Genomic DNA, 18134 nt, shown 5'->3' on the forward strand with positions numbered 1-18134 from the left:
CTTGCAATCAAGGATTGTTGTAGTCTCTCTTCAAGAAACACAACTTGTTCTGGAAAGTTATGAGGTTAAGATAGACAAAGCTCAAACTATTAGAGTTGATCTCCATGCAGGAAACATACCTGTTAGGCTGTTACTAATATAGCTACTGGTTCACTATCTAATTACATACCTCTTTAAACCCAAGGTGAAGCTTCTACTATCCATAATTCATCTAATGCTAGAGGAGGTTTTATTCCTGGAAATAGAGTAAGAGGTAGAGGAAGGTCTAATGGCCAAGGCAAACCAGTTTGTCAACTATGTAACAAAGCTGGGCATTCTGCCTTGCACTGTAATCACATATTCAATATTAATTTTCAAGGTCCTCCTCTTTCAAACGAAGCTAGTTTCTCAACAACCTCAACAAATTTCACAGGATATATTCTGACTAAATTTCCCACTAATGACAATACATTTGCTGGTCCTACCTGTGCATAACTATTTTATAATAGCCTCAAAATTTGTCCAAATTTTGAAATTCTTGAAAGATGCTTTGTAGCAATAGGTTGTTGCATTATAGATTTTGTAGGGTAGGCAATTTGTCCAAATTTCTGAAATTCTTGAAAGATGCTTTGTAGCAATAGGTTGTTGCATTATAGATTTTGTAGGGTAGGCAATTTGTCCAGAATTTTGTGTTAGATGTAATAAAGCTATCTGAGTTTTCGTCATAGCTTTGTATGTATATTCTTGCTCTTAGTTAATGTTGAGAATTTATTTTTCTCATAAAGAATGCATCAATTTTTGCTTGAATGAGTTCCAAGTATAACCATATATTCTTCAATTTGAAATTTTAATTTCATTTTCTTGAATCCTGAATTATTTTATTTTTTTTTTATTTTTATATAGGGCCTTGAAGTCATTGAGCTTGATCAGAGAACAGAATTAGTCCTTGAGCTTGATGGCCATGTCATGAGATGTGTCCATGACCAGAATGGGAATCATGTGGTACAGAAGTGTATAAAATGTGTACCTACAGAAAAAATTGGATTTATTATTTTTGCTTTTCAAGGACAAGTTGCCATGCTTTCTACACACCCATATGGTTGTCGTGTTATTCAGGTAATAGAACTCAATTTCTTGGTTGTGTAGACTTCTTTTATTTATTTATTTATTTGAGATCCCATTTTGTTTGTTGAAACTAATATCTATATATTTTTTTATTTTTCTTTTCAATAGAGAGTTATGGAGCATTGTTCAGATGAATAACAAGGTCAATGTATAGTGGATGAAATTTTGGAATCTGCTTATGTTCTTGCTCAGGGCTAGTATGGGAACTATGTTACCCAGGTAAGTATTGTGTGCTTTGTGCTGTCTACTTAATTCTTTAATTGTTGTTGGGTAGAATCAACTGTCTATTAAGTGCTTAGAAACGATTCAATTTCTCATAAAATGTTGTATTTTTGCTTCTATATTCCAACAACAAATAGCTTATTATTGTATATACCTCAAACTGACTTCTTTGAACTAGTTGATTACCAAGCTTACCACCGAGTTCATATACTTTGTTAAATAGTTTAGTCATTGCTGGCCTTCATTCACCAATGGTCTTATGATCTCACCAGTTCGTGATATAGTTTCTTGAACAAGTATGTATTTCAGTGAGAAGTAATCTATTACTCTTCTGCTGCCTCATATGAAGAAAACAAAATTGTATTAATGTTCAGCTTATAATGCTATTGTATAATATGCTATTTTTCGTGCCCAAATTCACCTATATAAGGGGACATACCCTCAAACGTAAAGGTATATTTTTACTAATAACATAACTAGACCCATTTTCTCTCAACTTTCCTTTTTATTTTCTTACTTGCCAAACATCTCTTACAATCCTTTCTTTAGCTTGTATCTCTGATGATGGCTTAATCACCTTTAGAACTGTTAGATTAATCTATCGGATGACAGCTATAATAACAAATTTTCACCAAGATTAAACAGGTAATTATAATAATAACAATTTATGTTGACGCTTGATTTTGGACGCCAATGACTCGCATGTGGGAAACACTGAGCTGACTCAGGAGACACACGTGATGGATCCATGAGATTTGAATATGGAGCTGAGATTATATATTTTGCAGAAAAAATAAATAAAAGATTGGCAAGAGGGGTTTTTATAGTGGTTCGGATGCAACAAGCGACTCCTACATCCACTGTTATTTATTGATCTCTGACTATTTCTATGATTTTTGCCCGTAAGGCATACAAAGATGAAGAAATATAGTGTTTTTACAGAGAAAGAAATGAAAAAATGAAGTTCAAATCTCAGCCTAGCCTCCAGCCTTCCTTCTTCAGGAAGAGAAATGCCCATTTATTCACCCAAACACTCAATGCAATGAGTGTTTTGCAAGTTGCCTTGACACATGGAAGGCTCTCGTCCATTCATCTCTTGAAAGGAGATAAAGTTGGTGAGAATATCTTTGGAGATATGAGCTTAGCAGCTGGTACAAGAAGACATTAATTGTGCTGACATAGGCTTGACTTTTGAGGCATAACAATTTACAAGCTATCTTTTTATTTGAATATTAATAGAACTGATTGGTCCTTCTTTATTGTTAAATCGGGCATCCTTCATTGTATTGAATCATAATATGAATCCTTTAAATCGTTGCAAAATCTTCATAACAATAAGTAGAAAAAAAAAATGAAAAGCATTATTGTTTAATAGAAAGCAACAAGCTACATTAGCATGTTTACGCTCCTTATTTATGAGAAAACAATATATATAAAGTTGTTAAAATATAAACCAAAGTCAAGGAAACAACTTGAACTGAAGAAATTATGGAAATTGACCACACCACATGGAAACATGAAACTCCAGTAAGTGAAAACCAAATACAACAGAACAAAATGTCACAATAGCCAAAGGCAAAAACATTATTCAAGTTGCTTTATTGTGGCCTAGCATGATACATATTTTGAAAGCCAATAAAAACACAAATCAATGCATTCACCAAGATAATAAAACCATAGCATACGCCAACGTGAGTTGATCCAAAGAATCACCAATAACCCCAATATGATAGTGACATATGATCCAAAAAAACTCCAATAAAATGCCACCATGTCAATTGCAGATTCTTCTCCTTCTTCTCCATTGGATGGTAACAAGGGTGGAGTTGGCGCACTGGTGCAGCTCTTATTAACTAGTGTAACGCAAAGTCCAGAATTACCTATATAACTGCTTTCACCAAAGGCAGCGAACTGACCTTCATTAGGAGTCGGCCCAGACAAGCTGTTGTACGATACATTGAAGACTTCTAAATAGTTTAACTCGGTCAATTGTTGAGGAATTTGGCCATTTAATTTATTATGGGAACTTTACCAGATATCTTGTTGTTGGAGATATCTAAGGCTTCTAAAGACGTAGAATTTAGTGATCCTTTTCCGATTTTTCCACTGAAGCTGTTATTGTTCAAATATATGAATCTCAAGTAAGGAAAGTTCATATATTGAGGAAATATTTGCCCATGAAAATTGTGGTTTGACAGTTCAAAAATTCCAATGAGAAGCAACCTATGAGAAAATCACTTGGTAACTCTCCTGAAAAATGGTTGTTGGACAAATCCATCCTTGTAAGTGCTGTCATGTCACCCATTGATAAAGGAAGATTGCCTTCAAAACAATTATCGGACATGGACAAACGGCTTAAGGAATTCGAAAAGATCTTACTAATATTCTTAGGGAGTTGACCACTGAAACTGTTATGAGAAATGTCTTAAGAGTCAATGGAATCATGTTTGGTGTTTGGCAGCTTAAGAGTTCCCGAGAATGAGTTGTTCACCAAATACATTCCTATCAAGTTTGTGTTATTTACTAACAACCAAGATGGAAATGTACCACCCAACTTATTATGAGAGTGATCAAGGTATAATAAGTCATATTGGTATAGAAGAAAACTAGGGATGGCATTTAAGTTGCAATGAGTTAACTTGAGAGCCTTCAATTGAAATGCAGGGAACCAATTTTCATTTTCCACTTGAAACGTGTTGTTTCTTGATGAGAGTGCAAACGCTTGAAGCTTTGAATGGTTAGCCCATGAACTTAGTGAATATTTTCCTTCAAAGTTATTTTCTTGGACATCCAAATATTCAAGAGATTTCATGTGAGTAAAAGCAAATGGCAAAGTTCCACTTAATTGATTTGATGAAAGAACAAGAACCTTGAGGTAGGTGAAGTTGGTGAGACATTGAGGGACTTACCACCAAAATTATTGTGCATAAGATCTAGTTCAACAAGATCCGTTAACTCACATATTCCTAATGAAAAAGTGAAGAAATCAGCCCACCGTTACAATTTGTGAATGTGTCTAATAGTTTTATATGCATCATGCAGTAGTTTTATATAAATATTATATTAATTAGAAAACAATATGTAAGTTTTACGTACCGGAACTTGATAGAGAGCCATTCATTTCATTATCACTGAGGTCTAATGCTTTCAAATCTTTCAAACTCGCTAAACCTAAACCAATGAAGAGATAAAAAGAATTTGAAAATAAGATTGTTGGAAATTATAGAAAAAGTAAGATCAACATCTTTGCAATTGTCAATTGTCAATTGAGACCAAAAGAGATAAAAACTGAAAATAAATAATCAAACAAATTTGAAACAAGTATATAATATTTGTAAAAGGTTATAATAATTAAATTTATAGATTGCTTTCTTCTACTTTAATATTATAAATATTTTAATTTTCGTACACCAACTATAAAGAGTGTGGAAAGTTCCTTTCAGTTTAACTTTATATTGTGATGTGATAACAAAAGAGTTGTACCACATCAATATATATACAAATTTTTATTTATATAATTAATTTCTTCATGCAGTTCCACTCTCTAATTAATTAATTTATCAATATTACTCTAATTAAATCTATTTAATCTTAAATCTAGTATAACCTTTCTACTTTTTAGTTTCTTTGCATTCTTTCAATTCATTACAACCACCAAAAATAGTAATATTTACTTGTTATATTTTGAAAAATTACTAAAATCATAATTAATTACTAAATAAAATCAATTTAGTTGTTTGTTTTATAATTTTCTTGCAATAATAAATTTCTCGAAATTATTTAGAAAGGACATATAATTCAATATATTAGTTTCAAGATGTTTATCATCAATAAAACAAATAACCAAATTCAAATTTGCAGAGCCATAGTTTTTATTCAAATTCAGACCAGTTACAAGGAGCCATTGATCTTGAAATGAAAAAGATAAATTTGTATTTTACCTAAAGATATACTGATTTAAATTGGCAAAAGTCAAATAAATTAAAATTTTACTAGAAAATTAACTTCTTTTTTTTTTAATTTTAATAATTGGAAAACATTAATTTGATATGTTTGGAAAAGATAGTCCTATTTAATTTCTATATTTTAAATCTTATTGTTCTTTCACATCCATAGAAAATATTGTGAGTAGCTCTATAATTTAAAATATTTTTCCATATTTCCTCACATTTTCATCATTTTCTTTAAAAATAAAAAAATAAAAAAAAATCTATTAATCCAAAAAAGAACCATCAAAATACATGTTATGAAATATACAAAACACAATTTTGTTAGATCACCGCTTATGCTATTATATCTTAGATCCAATATCTCCAAGGTTGTTAAATTTTAACTAAAATTTTTATCAGATAGAAAATTATAGAAAAAGTAAGATAATTATGTATGTGTTTTCAAGATAAATTGAGTTCAACAACTAAAACGGTAAGTATTTTGATCTAATTTATTAGAGAACCACTTGAGGCTCAAAAGGTTAAGTTGTTATAAAAAATTTCAACATTGGAATTTAAGTATTACATATTTAAATTAAGAATGTGTTAAAGAAATGGATAAAATTATTAAAATAGTAGATACTAGATGATTCTAACTTAAAATTTTGAAATAAAACTTTGACAATTATTGGTTGTCATTAATGTTACCTAGGGAATTAAGAGAACCGCTCATTCTATTCCCTACCATAATCAACTCTTCAAAGTTTTTTAGATTTTGTAAACCTGCATCAAGAGAGTTGGATGAGAAAGTAGGACAGTGAAGTAATCATACAAATGATAATATTTCAATCTTTGTATAGTGACTACTTATATAAGATCTTTTAAAAAAAATAATTGATATGTCTATAATGCCATCTATTTAATTTTTAATTTTATGCAAGAGTACTAGTAATTATACTTTTCTTCAAGTGTGATATTTACAGCATACCTAAAGTTGCTAGAGAAGTGTTGATTTGATTACCACTTAGGTCCAACTTTTTCAAGTTTGCCAAACTTGCACAAACAAAAGCAAAACCAAAAATGAGAGAAGAAACAGAATTTGAAAAGAAGGTAGAAAATATCTGATGATTGTGACTATTGGTTATCGTTAATGTTACCTAGCGAATTAAGAGAACCACTTATTCCAGTATATGTCATATTCAACTCTTCCAAGTTTTTCAAATATTTTAAACCTGCGTGAAGAAGAGTGAAAGTAAAATATAACTATTACTACTTATTTGATGGGCCTTGGGCCAAATACTAAACTACCTATTGATATGTTTGTTATGTGGTTGCAACATCATCCATTTTAATTTTAATTTGCATAATTTATAACTCATTCATTTTTAATTTTCCTTTGTATGCTTTAATTTATATATGCACTTGATCTAACTTCTAACTTTTCTAAGTTTTTCAAATATTTTAAAAGGCTGAAAGACATTTTCTCAACCCAAAGTTTGGCCAATCTACATTTTCCAACCCATGATCTTTAAAAAAAAAAGGGGTACAAATTTTATTAAAGGGTAATATCACTTACACACCTAAAATACAAATAGATGGTAATTACCTTCATCAACTTGGAAATTAGTCACTTAAAACTTCTATCTTCAATTTCTATTAAAAAACTGCTACTCTTAAACAACAATTATAATTTTATTTATTAAAAAAAAAAAGAGAAAATTAAGTTTTTTAAACAAATGAAAAATGTATAAATTAATAAATAACCAATTTTTAATAATTTAAGGGAAAAAAAAGAAAAAATTGCCAAGCCCCTTTTATCTTTCTCCCACACCCCTCTGCCCCAAAATCCTCCACCCTCGATTTTCTTTCATACCTGTTGCTCACCTTCCCTCATCCCCAAAATCTAACAACCTCCAGAAACCCTAGTGCCCCACCTTCATCGTCTTTCGAAACCACTACGATCTCTAGCAGGGCCACCTTCTCTAATTTATTTTCTTCTTTCTCTTCATTCTTGTTTTCCCTCTCTCGCTATTTGTTTAATGTTTTCATGGATCTATTCGTTTTCAAGGTGAATTTGGTTGTTTGAGGCGCACTGGTCGCTTGCATTGGGTTAATATAATGTTTAGTTTGGGCATTTTTGTTTGTTGTGGTAATGGTTTAAAGGTGCATTGGTTGCTGGAATCGCACTTGGCTTGGGGCTATTCCAAGCCTAGTGTGAACTGGATGGTGGTGGAGGCTATGGCGATGATGGTGAGTATGGAGGCTGAAAAGGAAGGGGCGGCGGCGGAGTGGCTTGTTACAACTGTGAACAGAGTAGTCAACTGGCTAGGGATTGTCACCCGGGATGCGGCGGCGTTGTAAGAAGGTATGGTGGTGGTGACAGATCTCTTTAATTGGTAATATATCCTACTCTTTTTTATTATAAAATCTCTAGATGGGACAAAGTATTGGCATTTAGATAAATCATTTAGTTATATAAAATCTTTTAAATAAATTAATTGATATGTTTGTTATGCCTTCTATTTATTTATTAATTTTATGCAAGAGTACTTGTAATTATACTTTTTTCAAGTGTGATATTTATAGCACACCTAATATGTTACATACCTAAACTTGCTAGAGAAGTGTTGATTTGATTCCAACATAGATCCAAGCTTTTCAAATTTGTCAAATTTGCTAAGCCTGTACAAATAAAAACAAAACAAAAAACGAGAGAAGAAATAAAAAAGTAGGTAGAAAATACAGAAGAAAAAAATTAAATAATTAAGTTAATATCTAAATATGAAATTGAAGCAATTTGAGAAGATGATTGTAACTTAATAATTTGATGGTTGTCGTTATTGTTACCTAGCAATGTTAGAGAGTCATTCATTCCATTACGACTCAAATCCAATTCTTCCAAGTTTCTCAACATTTTTAATCCTGCACCAAGAGAAACAATCAGATTTTAAATTGAAAAATTAATTTTTATTCTTACGTTATCATATTGCTAAGAGTGCTTCAAAAATTTATTAGATACTGCATACTTAGGCTTGATAGAGAGTTGTTGATTTGATTCCCACTAAGATTTAATACTTTTAGGTTTGTCAAATTTGTTAAACCTATACCAAGGAATAAAAGAGATTTAGAGTTAATTAAATGCAAGATTGATGGAAAATTTTAAGAAAAGGAAACTGATTTTAAGAAAATATTATCTTTATATATAAAACATTAATGTAAAATCAAAATATTTGGGCACTCCAACATGAACAGTTAGAATTATCTATAATATGAGTATATATTATCTTCCTATTTGTCACTATATATGTCAATCATATAAAAATTGTAAATTATTATATGCCTTCAAACTTGAAATTTTGATTACTTGGAAGATAATTTAGGAAAACCAACCCAATTCAGATATTATAAATTCATTAAACTATTTAAAAAATATTTTCAAGTTTTTCAAATTTGCTAAAAATCATATATAGAAATAAACATTGAAAGAGCAAAATTAACTATATGTTCTCAAACATTTCAGAGCAGTGATAAAAAGATGATAGTAATTTGATAAGTTTGTCAGATTTATTCTATACCTGCACCAATACAAAGAGTTTTTTTTTTTTTTTTAAATAAGAAATAAAAAGATTAAGATTAATTAATAAGAAATTAAAGAATAATACTTAAAACATATATACCTTGTTTGACAGATTTCAGACCTTCTCCCATATTATTCCAATTAAGATTCAAAGTGGTAAGTGAACCTAGATTATTCAAGTATGACAAAAGAGTGGCATTGAAGTAATTCCAACTAAGATTCAAGATCTTGAGTTGTTTCAAACACTTGAAGCCATCATATGCTGGAAAAGAAATGTCAATACATTATTTACTCAATATATTTATTCATTATCCAAAGAAAAACAATTAATGCATCAACATACATGGATAGCCTATATAATCTATTTTTACACAATTTTTTTTTTTTATTTTAAATTATTGATCTATTAATAGAAGACAAAAGTAATTTAATTGGAGTATATATTTTAAACTAACTACTTAAATAATAGACATACCTTTATTCTCATGCCAACCTTCAAACTGATTATCAGATAAATCAAGACTTTTCAACTCTTCAAAAGGGTGAAACAAAGATAAATTTAGAGTTGGAAGTCTATCAGGAATATTTTATAGACTGTATTGCCTTGTCTGATTAAGGGAAAGTTTGATGACACGTTCAGCAGTGGCGTTGCATTGAACTCCCTCCCAATCACAACAATCAGACATTTTATGATCAACCCATGAAACAAGAACTTCTTTCGTTTGAAAATCATTGACTGCTTTTATGAAGGACTTCACATCTAACAGACCAATCCTCTCATTCTTCAAACAACTGTTGAATCCAGCTGTTTGAACCAAAACTAATACAACCCAAAATGACAACTTAATTAACACCCTTTCCATTATGACAATTCTCTCTCTCAACACCTATCAATTTGCTTGTTCACTCTGCTATAAGTTTTTCTTTATTCCCATTTTTGTGTTGATTTATATAGAACTAAATTTGAAATCTCTATCAACTTTTGCGTTTTTAGTTGTGACAATCTCAATCAACTAATGGAGTAAATTAGACGGCCAATAATACTATTTAATATAATCATAACAATCTCAATCAATTAATGGGCCAATAGTTTCTATTTGTTTAGTTTACCTCAAACTTGGAAGGTCAAATCAATGATTTATTAAGCAATTTTAAACAAAAATATTTATTTTTAATCAAATTATATAAAAGAACAAAGTTTTAGTTTTTTATTTTATTTTTTATTAAGGAGTAAACTTTTCTTTTTTTAGTCAAGACAAGTTGACAACCTCAACCAAGCAGTGGAGTAAATAGGATGACTAATAATTTTAGTTTATTTTTTTAATTGATTTGCCAAAATATTAATAGAAATTATTAAGCTTTTAAAAATTTTATGTAAAAAAAGATCACTGATGATGATATAACAATAATTATTGACCTAAATCAATTTTTCTCTTAATCTTTTAATCCATTATTTTATTTATATATCAATTGATATTTAAAATCACAAATCAATTACTATTTTGATCTTAACAATCTCAATCAATTGATGGGCGCCAACATTTTTTGTTCTTTTCGCTTACCATAGATTTGAAAGCTCAGCTAAAGACTTTCACATTATTCACACATCAACTTTTATAATTTTCGTCATGAAAATTTCAATCAAATAATGGAATAAATTGATTGTCCAACAATTTTTCTTCCTCTAATTTTCAATAAAAAGGGAAAATTTTGTTAACCCCTATGCATTTCATATAATTACTAAGCACCCTTCAATTTCGGAAATAGGACCCTAAACCCCATTCCGTTCAAAATTTCATATCAATAAAAGTTTGTTCAACTATGAAAGACATTTTTAACCTTTAAACTAAAACTAAGAATCTAACTATTATCCCAAACCTTTTAAATGTTATCAAAGTTTCACAAAATTTATTAAATTTTATTTTTACCTAAAAAAACTTTAACAATATTCCTTTTTACCCAATAATCTTAAAATCCAATTAAAATTATTAAATTCCACGTCTTCCGTTCTTCCTCCATCTAAGCCCGCCATATACATCAGTAAACTCAACACATATTCTTTCATCATCCACCGTAGAATTTACAATTAAAAAACTTTTTTCACACCACAAAATCCACCATATACCATTGAGAAAGCCACATGCAAACCCATTGTATATCAACATCACCATGGATCTTCAACAAACAAATTTTTTTTAAGAACCAATTTCATGTAATATTTTCACTCATAAATGGAAGCTGCTTTAACAAAACAACTAAGGTTTAACAATTTAAAAATACAAAAAAAACTAAAAAAAGAAAAAATGGAAGTTGTCGTGGACCCGTGGTGGCCATGGCCATCACTGGAGCAGTAGGATTTGGCTGTTGACATGGCCCATATGGCCATCTAGATCTGGCCGTCAACAGGGTTCAAATGATCGAGCAGATTTGGCCGTCTTTATGGCCTCACACGAGCATGGATGCTATGATAGATTAGAGAAAAACAACTTTTTAATAAACTTTTTAACATAATAATAAATATTGAAATTTTAATAACTTTATTCAATACAATAACGATAACATCAATGAAATTTGATGTTTTAAAAGTGATTATTGTTAGCATTATTAAACACATTAAATAAAAGAAATCAAACTACATAACAAAACCCAAATAATATACTAATTTTCTAAAAGTAATCTAAATTAAACAAATCAATTAGAATACGAACTCTGTGGTGATAAGATATTTTTCCTACATTGAAAACAAAATCATCAAGTTTAGGAAAAAATATAAGCTTTATAATTTTTTTACATATAGCGAATTCAATTAAATTCGTATAACATGGACCTTATTTATTTATAATCTAAATATTGCATTTATCATATTTTTGAGTTTGATGATTGGATTAGTAATTTAGAAATTATATAAATTGATTAAGGTGTAATTACAAATTTAAAAAACCTTCTAGATTCTTTTGAAAATTTCAGGAAGGGCACTGGCCCACCCTAGGCCAGTGCTGGCTCCACCACTGAGAATTATTATTTCTGATTTAAATTGAATGGAATCTTAATCAAATAGTGGAATAAATTAAATGGCTGACAACTTTTTATCCTTAAATTTGTGATGACTTTAGTAGTCAAGTCTTATATATATATATATATATATATATATTGATTGTTGGAGTTTGATTAAAGGAAAATATATCTTGACAAATTAAACAAAGAAATATTAGATCTTACAAATTTGTCATTTAAATTACACAAAATATTAATAGTCAAGTCTTTTATTGAAAGATAGAGAAGGAGAACGATATGTCAATACATATCTTGACAATATGTATCTTACATCGGCAAATTAAAGAAAGAATCTCTTTTTAACCTTCGTAATTGAAGGGTTTCTAAATATTGAACTATCAATATCTTGATAAACATTACAAAGAAAGATCAAACATTGTTAAACTTACACTATCAATTGAATGAATTTATTAAGATATCAAGACTAAATAAAATAATTAGGTTTGAGATTTCAATTTTATAGTTGTGATTAAACAAAAATAGAAATCGTAAATAAGCTTAATATATATAAACTGGTGGTATCGTTAAATTCAAGTAAATAATGGAATTTGACAACCCCTAAATCAATGTTGTTTAATTAGTAAAAATGTTAATTTTTGTGTCTTTTATTTAAAGATAGAAATATATATGTATATATATATATATATATATATATATATATAGACTGAAAAATAAATCTCTTCTTAACTTATACGTATTTGAAGGGCTTCTAAATATTGAAATGTCAACATATATCTCGACAAACTAGATAAAAAAGATCATAAACGTAGAGGTGATAGATACCTTATGGGTCATTCGCCAATTTCCTTCTTTTAGTCACAAAAATCTCAAGACTATATAAAGTAATGAGGTTTGAGATTTCAATTTTGTAGTTATGATTAAACCAAAATGAAATCATAAGCTTATTCTATGTAAATTAGTTGTCTTGTCAAATTTAAGTGAAAGAAATGAACCTTCATGGTATTAGACAGTTGAGCTCCGGGGATTTAGTTTGACGAGTTTAACTTACGATCAAAATCATAAAAAGAATATTAACTAATTCAATTTAAATTCTTATATAAAATTAACAATAGTGTTCCAAATATTTGAGGCTAGAAACTAGGTAAGATACAAGGAGCTAATTTAGAAAGTTTGCTTATGTTCGCCAATGTAATGGAGCCCCACAAAAATTTTAAAATTTATAAGGAACATATCAGTTTACTCTCATATATTTAGTTTACTTTGTGGACACCCTCAGTTTTTTAATAAAACCCTTTAGCCCCAGTAAATGTAACTTTTTTCTGGCCCTACAACTCATTGAATATTACATTTGGCCCCCCATAATAATTTCTGGGTCCACCGATTGTATACACATATGAAAAGAAGAATACACATGTATGAGATAGAACTGCTACATGAATAAAATAGGATTACAACTTCTTGATTAAAACATGAGTTGTGTTTATCGTTGAAGAAGATTAAGTTCTTATATTTATTGGGTCTATTTTTCATCTTCTTTGTTTCTATTTTATAATACCTCCAATATTATAGCCACAAACATAAGAATTGACTTCATAAGGTAAACGTCTAGGAAAAAAAAATAGAAAAAGAATAATGGTAATTTTGAAATTAAATGATACTTGAGAGTTAAAAAAATAAAATAATTTTAGAACTTTTAAAAAATTAATGAGTCTAATTATAATTACCTATCCTGATCTTAGGATATGTAGATTATAAGATTAAGACATATTGGTCACATGGATTTTCTTTGGTTGCATGAGTGAAAACGCAAAGCCTAAAATAAATAGTGGGAATTTTAATCGGTCCTTTACTTTCTATATCAATAATCCTCTTTGTTAAATACAATGTTTAAAATTTTTGAAATTATAAAAATATCATTTTAAATTTCATTAAGTCTAAATCTACCCTCTTTTATTTTATAAAATATTTGAATTATATAATTTTATATGGCCCACCCTAAGCTAGTGCTGGCTCCACTACTAAGAATTATTATTTTTTATTTAAATTGAATGCAATCTCAATCAAACAATGGAATAAATTGAGTGGCTGACAACTTTTTATCCTTTAATTTGTGATGACTTTAGTAGTCAAGTCTTTCATAACAAAAAAGAAAATATTATTGGAGTCTGATTAGAGGAAAATATATCTTGACAAATTGAACAAAGAAATAGTAGATCTTGCAAATTTGTCATTCAAATTACGCAAAATATTAATAGTCAAGTCTTTTATTAAAAGACAGAGAAGGAGAGCGACATGTCAATGCATATATTAACAATATGTATCTTACATAGGCAAATTAAAGAAAGAATATCTTTTTAACCTTCGCAATTGAAGGGTTTCTAAATATTGAATTATCAAAATCTTGACAAACGTTAAAAGAAAGATCAAATATTGTTCAACTTGCGCTATCAATTGAATAAATTTATTAAGGTATATATTAAGACTAAATAAAATAATTAGGTTTGATATTTCAATTTTATAGTTGTGAGATTAAACAAAAATAGAAATCGTAAATAAGCTTAATATATATAAACTAGTGGCATCGTTAAATTCAAGTAAATAATGAAATTTGACAACCCCTAAATCTTTGTTGTTTAATTAGTAACTATGGAATGAACTTAAGGAACATTATGGTGAGAGCAATGGACCTCTGATGTATCAAATTCAGAGGGAAATAGCTTCAGTATCACAAGGGAATGAGACAATTTCGAAGTATTATACAAAATTAAAAAAACTTTGGGATGAGTTGAACTGTATTTTGCCAGTTCCTGATTGCAGTTGTGGATTAGGAAAGAAAATGAATGATATGAATTCTCTTAATCGTTTGATGCAATTCTTGATGGGGCTTAATGATTCCTGTGATCAGTTAAGGAGCCAAATTTTAGTACTTGAACCATTACCTACTGTTAATAAGGCCTATTCTATGGCTTTGAAAGTTGAAAAGCAAAGGGAGGTTCATATCAATTTTTCAGACTCAAGTAGCGTCTCTACCATGTTTGCTAAGGCACAGATGAATCAAGGGAATAATTCAACAAAGAAGTATGGAAACAGTAGTAGTAACTATATTGGGGGAAATAAGAATAAACAGGAAAATAGGAAGAGGAATGCTGATAAACACTGTGATTTTTGTAACCAAAATGGACACACAAGAGAATTTTGTTTCAAAATCATAGGTTATCCAGAATGGTATAAAAAGCTGAAAGGTCAACAGGGTAAAGCCAACATTGGGGGTAAGGCAACGGCAGCACAGATGATGGATTCTCCTTTGAATTTTTAGAACATTGGTGAAGAAGAAAAGAAAGGATTGCAGGGACAATCTCTCACTGATATTATACAACAGGATGTAATGAAGCTGATGAAAGGGAAAATGCAGCTGGAAAATAATCAGGTGAACTTTGCTCATCTAGGGGACTTTACAGGTATGAATTATAGCTTACAAGTTATTGATTGCTTAGAAGTAGGAACATGGATTGTTGATACAAGTGCTTCAAACCATATGTGTGTTGTTGTGCGTGAAACAGAATTCAAACCTATCAATCAACACTCACAAACAGAATCACAAGACTTAAACTACCAAGAACACAATCAAGAACACAAGATTTTTACCGTGGTTCGCTTATTCCAATGGAATAAACTACGTCCACGTTGAGCTCCAAGCAAATTGGGACTCACTGCACTATAAGGATCAAAGTATTACAAGTACAACTCAATCACAACCCAAATCGCTCAACTCTTACACTTATACAACAATCACTCGAACCTCCCTGTAATCACAATAAGCTTACCTGAAAAACTGAAAGCCTATACCAGAAACACCACTCTGTAATTTCTGCTAACAAGATTCACAAGAATCTAAACCTGATTACAATGTTCAAAGAGTAGAAAATAAGAAGACTAAAAAACTATTGTAAAACGCGTGAAAGAAGAAGATGAAGCTGCTGTGTTGATTTTCCAGATTTGTTGTTTTTATACTTTGACTTAATGAGCTAATAATGGCCGTCAGATCTGAATAGAATCAATGGCTGAGGATTATCACTTAAGCTAACACCAAAACGTCAGCGTTTCACTTAGACACCGTTGAAGATTCACTCAACAACCTCCACCTTGAAGCTTTAACACACCACCAAATCAAAGAGGAAAAAAAAAACCAAATAACCTTATTAGTGCAGTTTCATCACAGATTGCTTATCACAGCTCGATTGTTGCAGGTCATTTGACATGCAGTAAGTTCAAGCAGTGCTTGAACTTAATCGGAGTCACCACCTTTGTTCCCATGTCAGCAGGATTGTCTTCAGTTGGTACCTTTTTCATGCTGATCACTCCTTTCTCAACTAGCTCCCTCACAAAGTGGTACTTGACATCAACATGTTTAGTCCGTTCGTGGTACACCGGATTCTTCCACAAGTGGATGGCACTTTGGCTGTCCGAATAGACAGTAACTGTACCATCCAGCAACTCTACCTCTAATAGTAATCCTTGGAGCCAAAGGGCTTCTTTGAATACGTCCGTGACAGCCACATATTCTGCCTCGGTGGTGGACAGTGCAATAATTGGCTGAAGTTGGGACTTCCAGCTTACACAATTTCCCCCCAAGGTAAACAAGTATGCAGTAGTTGACTTTCTTGAGTCCTTGTCACCTGCAAAATCAGAGTCTACAAAACCTACAAGATCAAGTGAGTCAAATCTTTTTCCATATTCCAGACCAACATTTAATGTACTGTTAATATACCTAAGCAACCATTTGAGGGCAAGCCAATGCTCAAAGCCAGGATTTGACATAAATCGGCTTAAAAGGGAAATTGCAAAGGAGAGGTCTGATCTAGTGCTGATCATGGCATACATAACAGACCCAATTACATTAGCATAGGGAGCATTTTCCATTTTAATTAAATCTGCATCTGTTTTGGGACATTGACTCTTACTTAACATGAAATGTCCAGCCAAAGGTACTGTTACTACTTTAGAACCTGTCATGCCAAATTTGGTCACCAGTTTTTGCAAATATGAAGTCTGATGCACCTTTAGTTCATTATGCTTTCTGTTTCTATCTATGACCATGCCTAAAATTCTTCTTGCATGTCCTAAATCTTTCATATCAAATTCAGAGTTTAATTTTTTCTTTAACTCTTCTATCCTAGATTTAGACTTGCAAATTAAAAGCATGTCATCAACATACAGTAGCAAATACAAAGGCATATCATCATATAAAGCATAATAGAAACAGCTGTCATATTTGCTTCTCTTGAAGCCAACACTAAGAATAAAAGCATCAAAACGTTTATACCACTGCCTAGGGGACTGTTTCAGTCCATATAATGATTTGTGAAGTAAGCATACATGGTTGGGCAGGTTTTTATCTACAAAACCTATGGGCTGTCTCATATAAATTTTTTCATCCAAATTCCCATGCAAAAAGGCAGTTTTGACATCCAACTGTTCTAATTCTAAGTCCTTACGGGCAACAATGGCTAACATGATCCTAATGGTTTTATATTTCACAACGGGGGAGAATATTTCGTTAAAGTCTATTCCCTCCCACAGTGTGTAGCCTTTAGCTACCAACCTAGCCTTATATCTAGGAGGGTCAGAAGAGGTCATACCTTTCTTTAGTTTGAATAGCCATCTGCACTCAACCAGTTTCTAGTCTTTGGGATTTGGAACCAAAGACCATGTTCCATTTACCTTAAGGGACAGCATCTCTTCCTCCATTGCAGCTTGCCATTGTGCTTTGTCTTTGGATCTGACTGCTTCTTCATAGCAGTCTGGTTCTGACCTCTGAACTTGTGCCCCTGCCACCAGGGCTGTGTAGATCAAATCTGCATAGGAGTATCTTGATGGTGGCTTGATTTCTCTCCTAGTTCTATCCCTGGCTAGCTGGTACTGGGCTAAAGGATCAGAATGGGGTTCAGCAGGTTCTGTTGCATTTTCCTCATCCAAGTCAGGGTCCAGATCTGGTTCATTTACTTCAGCTTCCTGATGTTCCAATCCAGGTTGAATTTCAGCAGACTCCACCTCAATTTGGACTCTCTCAGGCTGGTCCTGGTTCATAGGATTGCTGCTTGTTGATCCTGCATCAGGGTTAGCAATCTTGCAAGGAAATATATTTTCATTGAAAATTACATCCCTACTAATTATTATTCTAACTCCTGGGGTACTTCTATCCCAAAGCCTATACCCTTTTGTTCCCTCTTGATAACCTAGGAAGACACACCTAAGAGACCTAGGATCTAATTTCCCTTCACTGTTAT

General features: G+C 31.0%; 1 pseudogene; it reads right to left on the bottom strand.

Annotated features, from left to right (window-relative positions):
* Positions 1-3335: 3335 nt before the first annotated feature.
* Positions 3336-9695, bottom strand: LOC116129780 (annotated as a pseudogene).
* Between the last annotated feature and the right edge of the window lie 8439 nt (positions 9696-18134).

This window comes from Pistacia vera, unplaced genomic scaffold (genome assembly GCF_008641045.1).
Source record: "Pistacia vera cultivar Batoury unplaced genomic scaffold, PisVer_v2 Contig214, whole genome shotgun sequence".
Lineage (NCBI taxonomy): Eukaryota > Viridiplantae > Streptophyta > Magnoliopsida > Sapindales > Anacardiaceae > Pistacia > Pistacia vera.